Source organism: Tinamus guttatus, unplaced genomic scaffold (genome assembly GCF_059628265.1).
Source record: "Tinamus guttatus ecotype Peru unplaced genomic scaffold, ASM5962826v1 Tinamus_guttatus_pri_ptg000919l, whole genome shotgun sequence".
NCBI classification, from domain to species: domain Eukaryota; kingdom Metazoa; phylum Chordata; class Aves; order Tinamiformes; family Tinamidae; genus Tinamus; species Tinamus guttatus.
In genome coordinates this window covers 149,011-157,548 of record NW_028289453.1, presented here as the reverse complement: position 1 = coordinate 157,548, position 8,538 = coordinate 149,011, and positions in this window count along the sequence as shown.

The window sequence follows — 8,538 nt, the reverse complement described above, 5'->3', positions numbered from 1 at the left end:
TGGCCAGATAACAGTGGAGGGCTCCAACCAGCCCTGCTCTGTGTAGGAGGTTGGACTGGAAAACTCCAGGGGTCCCTTCCCACAGCAAGTTCTCTGCAACTCCATGGTTTCTTACTCCTTAGCCACAGATCCAGAAGCACTGGAAGCTCACTCTATGTTGGAAGCCCAAGAAGGTCCTGCTGCTCCTACCTTGAGCAGGTATCCACCCAGCACATAGGGTCCATCTGGCCACAGAGGCATCGCCCATCCAATGCCCTGGCCGACACAGGCGATTGCAGGGTCTGTTCCTCTCATCACCGCTGCTGCTGTGCCCACGTCAAACCCTCCTGCTGGCAGATGATCTCAAGGCCCAAGGCAGCTCCAGCTCCTCCAGGGCTTCGCTGGAGCCATTCAGGATTGGGCTGAGGTGGGTCTGGCACCACCAGGTGGGTGGGAGAGGGCAGCCCCCTCTGCCACGCTGGGGCTGGGGCTGGGCACAGCTTTTCCCTGGGAGCTCCCTGCGGAGCCGCTCCAGGGGATCCTCCACCTCTGCCCTGGCAGCAGCACCAGTGCTCAGGGTGCTGGGGTGGGAGTGCACAGAGGGCAGGAGGGGACAGGCTGCCCTGGGGGAGCATCGAGACCTGCTCTGTGCAAGCAGGGATGGAGAGAGGAAATGCAGAGCTCGGCTGGAGCTGGAAAGAGCGAGGGGAGGGGAGGGCAACGCAGAGGCCTCCTGCCAGCACATCCAGAGCACAAGGAAGGAGGGAGGGAAATGGGGGCTGCTGCTCAGCAGGGTCAGCTCTGAGGCAACCCAGGAGCCAGTCCCTGCCCACCCCAGGCTGTGCCCCACACAGGGCTCCGCAGGCAGCTGGGCTGCAGGACCTGCTGGGCTCTGCTGCACAAGAGGGGTCGTGCAAGCCTGGCCTGTTCCTCTCCTTGGGATATGGGGACCTGCAGGAGGATGGAGCTGGCCAGGGACCACCCCACAGCTGGATGGAACTCACGTGTGGGACAGTACAAATGGGATTCCCATGAACCTGTCTTTACAACACGCTCATTGCCACCACACTGACTGCCAGAAAGGAATACGATGAAAACAGCTCCAGATCCCTTTTTTATTTCTTTCTTAAATTTTGTTTTTTATAACCTGTGTTGAGCTGAGCCACGTCCACACTCCCCCTACCCAACACACGCTGGTCTGGCTCGCTCAGGGAGACATTCACTCTCTTTTGATTAATATGGTCAAAGACATTTGTGCAATCACTTGATCCACTCAGCTGGAATATGGTCAACTGCTCGACTGAAGTGGTCTTGCAGCTTATCTAAAACAAGGGCCACCCTACAGTCCCACCCTTTAGCTTTCCTTGCAAGAACTGTGGTCCATCACACTCTATCTTCTTCCCAGAACCTCCTTCCATTGCAGAAATTTATTAGTCACTTGTGAAGGAAATTTACATTATACTCTAGTTTTACAGGAAACAACATGCAAGGCCATGTACCCCGTGAGCAGGACATCTCAGCTGACCTTCCACAGACCCGCTCTTCTTATAAAATAGAAGTGCTACAAAGAAAGCAGTCTAATCCAGCCAGAGGCACAAAGGTTGTGCAAAGTTTATACTAGAAGTGCAAAATCAGCCCCAATGGCCCATTTCATGTCCACACAGAACTAATTCACACTGTAACACAGCAAAGGGATAGGTAGGATCAAGAATGGTGGATAGATCTGATTCATCATGTAAATTAATGTCTGTGTAAAAATTTACTCCCACTTAAAAGTTAGACAGAAAAATGCTCAGGATCCCTCTTGTGCTCTTAGCCAACTTCCTACTAATCATATGTAGCAACTAAGAAACATGATTCCTGCTGCTTAAGAGCTGTTCTGGTGCCTAAAGAAGGAAATCTCTGACCTGTCCTATATTGTCCTACATCTGACTTGCACAAAAAGAGCAACTCCCAGGAGAAACTCGTACTGAGGTCCATCAAAGCATCTCGTGCCATGACCATGTTTTGTGCTGTTTCATCCCACACGACTTCAATTCTAGTGTTGAAAAATACCCAGCCTGAAAGCACCCTGAAACCCTGGGTCCCTCACAAAACACCAAACCCCCAAACAGCCCCAAAGTGCTGCCTTCCTGCACAGATGTGCCCAGTGCAGAGGCCTGTTGGAGCAGGGGAGTAGCAGGGACTTCTCCAGTGCCCCACTGGAAATACTTCACATCCTTTGGTATCATTTGGAGACATTCCTTAAGGATTTATCAGAAAGTTTTGGACAACAACAGGGGTGAGTAGAGGGCACTGCTTTCCAGGACTGTTCTCTGCCTGGCTGTGCCATCTCCAAGGCAGTGACCTACACAGTCCCCTACGACACAAAGTACCCTCCTCCTTTGGACACCCTCCCTTAAGGTATTTATAAAAACTGATAAGATCCCCTCTCTGTCCAGGATGCCATTGGCCTTCTCGGCCACACGGGCACATTGCTGGCTCAGGGTCAACTTCTTGCCCACTGGGATGCCCAGGTCCTTCTCTGCACAGCTCCTCTCCAGTTGGCCAACCCCCACCTCCCCTGGGACATGCAGTTATTCCTCCCCACGTGCAGTTCTTGACTGTGTTGAACTTCATGAGGTTCCTCTACCCCCAAGTCTCCAGCCTCTCTAGGTCTCTCTGAATGCCTGCACAAACCCTCCAATGGATCAGCCACTGCTCCTAGTGTTATAAACTCAGCAAACTCGCTGCACTCTGTCCCTTCCTGCAGGACATTAATGAATAAACAGAGCAGGACTGGACCCCTGGGCACACTGCTAGCTACAGACCTCCAGCTAGGCTCTGAGCCACTGATCACAACCCTAAACCCCAAACCCAGCTGCTCACATGGAGGTACCTCACAGATGCAAACCCACCACATCCCTGCTGCTGCCTGTGGCCTTCAGAGACAGCAGCTTCCTCAAACCCCTTCCCCACACAAGAACCACTGCTGCCCTCTCAGCTCCTCTCATCACAGATACCCCCCACCCACCGCCCACGCCTGCCTGCCTGCTGCCGGCCAATCAGGCACTCACAAAGACATGACGTCACAGCGCCGTCCCGCCCAGCTCTCTGGCCCTGCCCTCCAGGGCAGCAATGGCCTCCCCAGCCCTTCCCCGCCAGGAGCCCAGCCCGGGCTCAGCAGCTGCCCCGCGGAGATGATCTCAGCAGCGCAGAGCCCCGCAGGGCCCGGCTGCTGCCCAATGAGGCGCTGCGGGAGCGGTGACCTCACAGTCACCAGGCAGAGCCAGCCCTGCTGCTGCCCAATCAGCTCTGCCCGCAGCGGGGACCTCCCAAGCAGCAGCCACGCCCTCTCCCTGCAGCTGGCCTATCAGGGGCTGCGGCAGCAGTGACCTCCTCGTGCCCAGCGCAGCCATTGGCTGTGAGGCGCCGCGGGGCTCCTGGCTGTGCTGGGGGCTGTGCGGGGCCGGGGCAGGGAGGGGAGCCCAGCTCGGGGCTGCTGGTGCTGGGGGTGCTGGTGTGGGGGCCTGGGGGGCTGTGTGAGCTGCTGTGTTGGGCTCAGCCAGCACTGCCCACCATGGGGGAGAAGAGGGGCAGCCAGTGCCAGGGAAACCTGCCCTGGATGCTCTCCTTCTGCCCTATCAGTGACAGTTTCTGTGTGACACCTCGGGAAGGAGCTCTTGAAGCTGGGAGCCTTGGTGGAGAGCAGCAGGATTACTGGGAGCAAGAACTGAGGTCCAGGCTGTGGGTGTTGATCCAGCAGTCCCTATCTCACTCATCAGTCCCCATCTCATTTGGCTCAATCACCAGTTTGTGAGATGAACAGCTCCCTGCTCTGCAGATGATGAAGTTGTGGAACATCCCTGAAACCTCCCTTCCTGCTCTTCTTCATCTCTGGAGAGTCCTGGGGACCATCTTAAAGAAGAGAAACCCCATCTCCCTGGAACCCTGTCAGAGATGTGGCATTCCAAATCACTGCCAAAGGAAGGACTTCCTTGGGTTGCTTATTCAGTCTGTGGCAGCTCATCAGTGATGCTGTGAGCCCAGCTCTTCATGCTGGGGGTCTTGGCCCATTCTCTGCCCTGTCTCCTGTGCATCTACCTAAGTCTCCCATTCCCACGTGTCCTGTTTAAAGTGACAATTTCTAACATCCCCTTTAGGGCACCATCTGGACACATTGTGACTCCTCCTGATACACTGTTCACTGAGAGACCCAGCGGCTGGTTTGCCCTTTAGGGAGGTTAAAGCTTGCTCTGTCTTTCTGCAGTCTGCCCCATTAGCCAAGTCCTTACTATATATACGGATTGTAAGGCCCTAGCATATATTTAAAGAGTGTCATTATTTACCATGAAACTAAGTTCTGCTTTTTTTTTGTTTTGTTTCTTTCCAACTAAAACAAAATCCCCCTGTGCCTGTTAGCAGCCAGTTGTCTAAGTAAAGCAGGTGGGAATTGGGGCAGGTGAGCTATAACATTGAGTGCACACTTAGGTTGGCTAAGGCTAGCTTTCAACAGGAGTGATTTAAATCCCCAGAAGGCTGATGAGGGAAATGGCAGGGCTGGGGAGGTGGGGAAAAAGATTGTGCATACAGTGCCTGATCTCTGGGACACTGCTTTTCCTACATGTGCTGACTTCATTAGGAGTCACTCTGGATGGCTATGAATTGGATGATGTGCTGTCACCTATTCTTTAGAATAATACTAGAAAACTTTAAAAAGATGAAATACTTGTATATAACTGTTGTCTTCAGCTTTCAGCTGCACTCCCCTAACCTCTCCAATTAGCCATGGACACTTGAAGGTAATTGCAGGGAACGTCCTGGTTTATCAGGGCTTTTTGCTTTTTAATGAGCTCCATGCAGTACTTGGAGCTGAGTCCATGAATTGCAGCTATTGAAAGGAGATTGAAGAAATCCATGAAGAAGTCAAAGTGAGAAGGAAACCCTAAAGTTTTGTAGAGCATTAATGGATCCCAGTGAGGCCATTAACTACAACAACTCACCAGGGGCTGATTAAAAGTAAAAAAATACAATCATTGGTAATAGTTTGGTAGAGAAAATACTCATGTGGCTCTGATGCCGAATACACCCTTGTTGTGTTTTGTCAACACACATTGGCCAAGCACAGGAAGAGAAACCCTGGGAAGGGAGATCCTTTCTTCCATGTGTTGCCCACATCCTCCCTGGCATCAGTGTATGGGTGAGGGTTTGCAATGCTGAGTGCAGGACAAATACACGACACCTCCCAGGGTCCTCAGAAGGATAAAGGTGGTAAAGAAGTCCTGATGATTCCTGATAAGCCTCGGTGACAGACACAACAGCCATAGTCAAGAGGATAAAGACCCCCATTCTGTTGGGGCCTTGGCAGCGCCCTTGGCCATCTCTACCACAGGTCATCCTAGACCTGCTCCTGTGTCCCTGGACACCCAATCTGCTTCCCCAGCAAGTTCTCACAAGAGGTTCTCCTTCCGTTCATTGATGGCTTTTCCATCCTCAGTGGCTGTTTCTTGAAACACAAAGCCATGGGTGGTCACAGACTCGCTCTGGATGCTCTGTAGCACCACTGCTCTATCCTTCAAGTGATATTTCTTCATCCTATTGCCCAATGTGAGCTTCCCAAGCTGTATTTTGGTCCTGTTTCCTCTTTTCATGCTGCTTACCACTACCAAGGAAATCTCTTGGCAGCCCCACAATGTGGGGATGAATATAACCTTGTGTGTCACGACAGAGTGGAACGTGAGGAACTGAAGTGCCAGGACCTGAACAACAGGCCCGAGTCGGGGTTGACTTAGAGATGAATACGGCACTGCCTTTGCAGTGCACAACACTCGCCTGTAGAATTGCTCATGCCAGCTTGCACGGAGGAGGCTTATTAAACTGTAGATTTTTAAGCTCTCGTGCGGCTGTTTTTGACTTTGAAGGGAACCCTCCCATCCGAGGCCTGGGCTCTAATGAGATCCCCATCCCACATGATAGGGAAAGTATGCCACATCAGATGTTACCACTCACAAACAAAATGCAAGCTATCATGATTTGCTGATTTGACTCTACAAAAGATGGACACTCTTGCTGTGATTTTGGAGACATCAACAGGTGGCTGCACCACGTAAGACCTCCCAGTTGCTGGGAAGGTTCTCCAAATCCTCTTTGCAACAGGGACTCCCCAGTGACTGTGGATCTGTATGATGGTACATATTTAGGCAATTGGTGATGTATCTTTTAACCACTATTCCCTTTCTCATATACTAATGGTTAGGTGCATTACCTTGCCTATTTTGTCTGTTGCTAAACCTGAGTGTGTAATAAGCTTGTTTTGTTAAATGTATCATTCTGTACTGCCTTAATATTAATAGTGAAATAAGACCATTCTTTCCAGGGGCGTCTGGTTCTTTCCGTCTCCCCATGTGCCGACTGCCCCAGCAGTCAAGTGTGTGTTAGCAAGTGTGTGTTACAAGCAGGATAAAATTATTGCCTGATGACTTTTAAAAGAAGGGAAAGATGCCTCTTCTCTTGCTGCTCTCCAAGAAAAAGCAGCCCAGCCTGAACCAGGCAATGCCTGTAACAAGACCAAGCAAGGTAGAGCAAGGTCCTTCCTTGCGCTCAGCTTCTTCTATTCCCAGTTGTCACTTTGACCATGCAGGTGGCAGGTGAAGTTGTCTGAGGTGGGAAACACAGGAATAACACCAGAGGAGAAATTGCCACTTGTGCACTTTGAGATGTGATCGTGACACATGCAATGGTGCAGTGTGGCAAACAGAGAAGGGGTAAAGGGAAGCAAGCTAACCATCAGGAGGCATGAAAGCAGTGCGAGATGCAGTGTCATAAATGCAGCATTCAAATGTGAGCCCCTTTTTGCATCTATCAGGCGGTGCTCAGAGAGTCTGTGATGTGTGAAGGTGGCTTGCCAAGGGCCAGAGCCACAAGCAGTGTAACTGGAGGGACTTGATGTCCTCCAGTTCATAGAGCTCTATCAGACGTAGGCACTGAACAGTGCAAGAGAGCCCATGGTTTTGTGGGTGTCCAGTTTGCTGAAGTGAGCCCTACTCAGATCCTCCTCCAGCAAGGGAAAGTCTTCCTTTCTCCATTTCTCCGTGGTCTCCAGGGCCTAGGATTCCTGAGGGTCACTCTTAGCACTAAAGCCTGGGCAAAGGTGGCCTTTTCTGTGTCCTCTCTCACCAGGGCTCTTGGCCCATTTAGCAGCAGACCCGTATTTTCCCTACTAAGCCTTTGTTCCTGCTGTATTGTTGAATTGTATTTTAAATAATTATTTATTATTATTTTATCAGGAAGGTAAGAGTAAACATAGAGAAAGAAAGAAATGAAGAGCACAGGTTTCATGCCAAGTACATGGGAATGACAAGTGACGGCACACAGGACAGTTTTTGGCACTGACATTGTACCCATTGAGGAAGTTTCCTCAGTGCCTCCTTGAGCTCCTTGTTCCTCATGCTGTAGACAAGGGGGTTCAATGCTGGAGGCACCACTGAGTACAGAATGGCCAGGACAGAGAGATCCAGAGCTGGGAAGGATATGGAGGGGGGAGGGGGGAGATATAAAGTTGCTAGCGGTGACATTTCACTGCCCCTGTTCATGGGGGTAGGAGTCAGACCCAACCAAATGGGTATCACAACCTCTAATCCCTCCGGGGGACTGCAGATGACTGCACAGTGCAGGGCACCTGGACTGCAGAGCATTTCCAAGGGTGCTCGTTGTGTCCAGTTGTGCCTATACATCCTGCCCCTGGTATTTGATAGATGGTGACCCAGAGGGCTCTGCGTTCTCCCTTCTTCCTGACAGTTGGGTCCTCATTGCCTCTCCTGAGACTGCAGAGTCCTCTTTTGCCTGCAAATACCCAGTGCTTTACCTCTAAGAAACTCCATCTTTGAGGACCTCTCCCTTTACGAGGCTCTACTCACAGTCCATCCCAGGCATATGCTGTTCCAGGAGGATCTCTGTGCTCTCCTGACACCGCCAGCTTCCCCTCCATGAGAACAGCCATCTGACACTGTGCCTTAATACGTAGGAGAGCTGTGCATGTGTAAATGCATGACCATTCAGCGTCTCCACTATCCTTGGACTCTGATAGGTGAATTCTCAAACCAGCCCTTGATCTCTGAAAGATCATTACATGATTCTGAGCTCTGTGTTGCTGAACCCATGGAGAATCCTGTGCAGCAGGCCCTTGAGTGGTGCAAGTCCTTGGGCCTACTCTCGACACCAGCTTTTGAGGAAAAGCCCAGCTTTCATGCACTGTACTGGTAGAAATTACTTTATTACAGAAATACTGTTAGGGAGCCAGTCCTTGTCCAGCATTCAACACTGTTTAGGATGTCAGGTAAGACAGAGCAGGCACCGTAAAAAGGGGAATGAATACAAGTAGCTGTGTAGGAACATGATAACAATTATTATCACTAATAAAAGCCACAATAAAAATAACATGAAGAAGCAATGCTCAATCCAATTACGGAATACAGAAAGAGTCATTTGTGGAGAGATGTGGAAAAATTACCACTGCTTAAAAAGGTCCATGAAATCACTTTCCTAATGGCATCCTTGAGCTCCTTGTTCCTCATGCTGTAG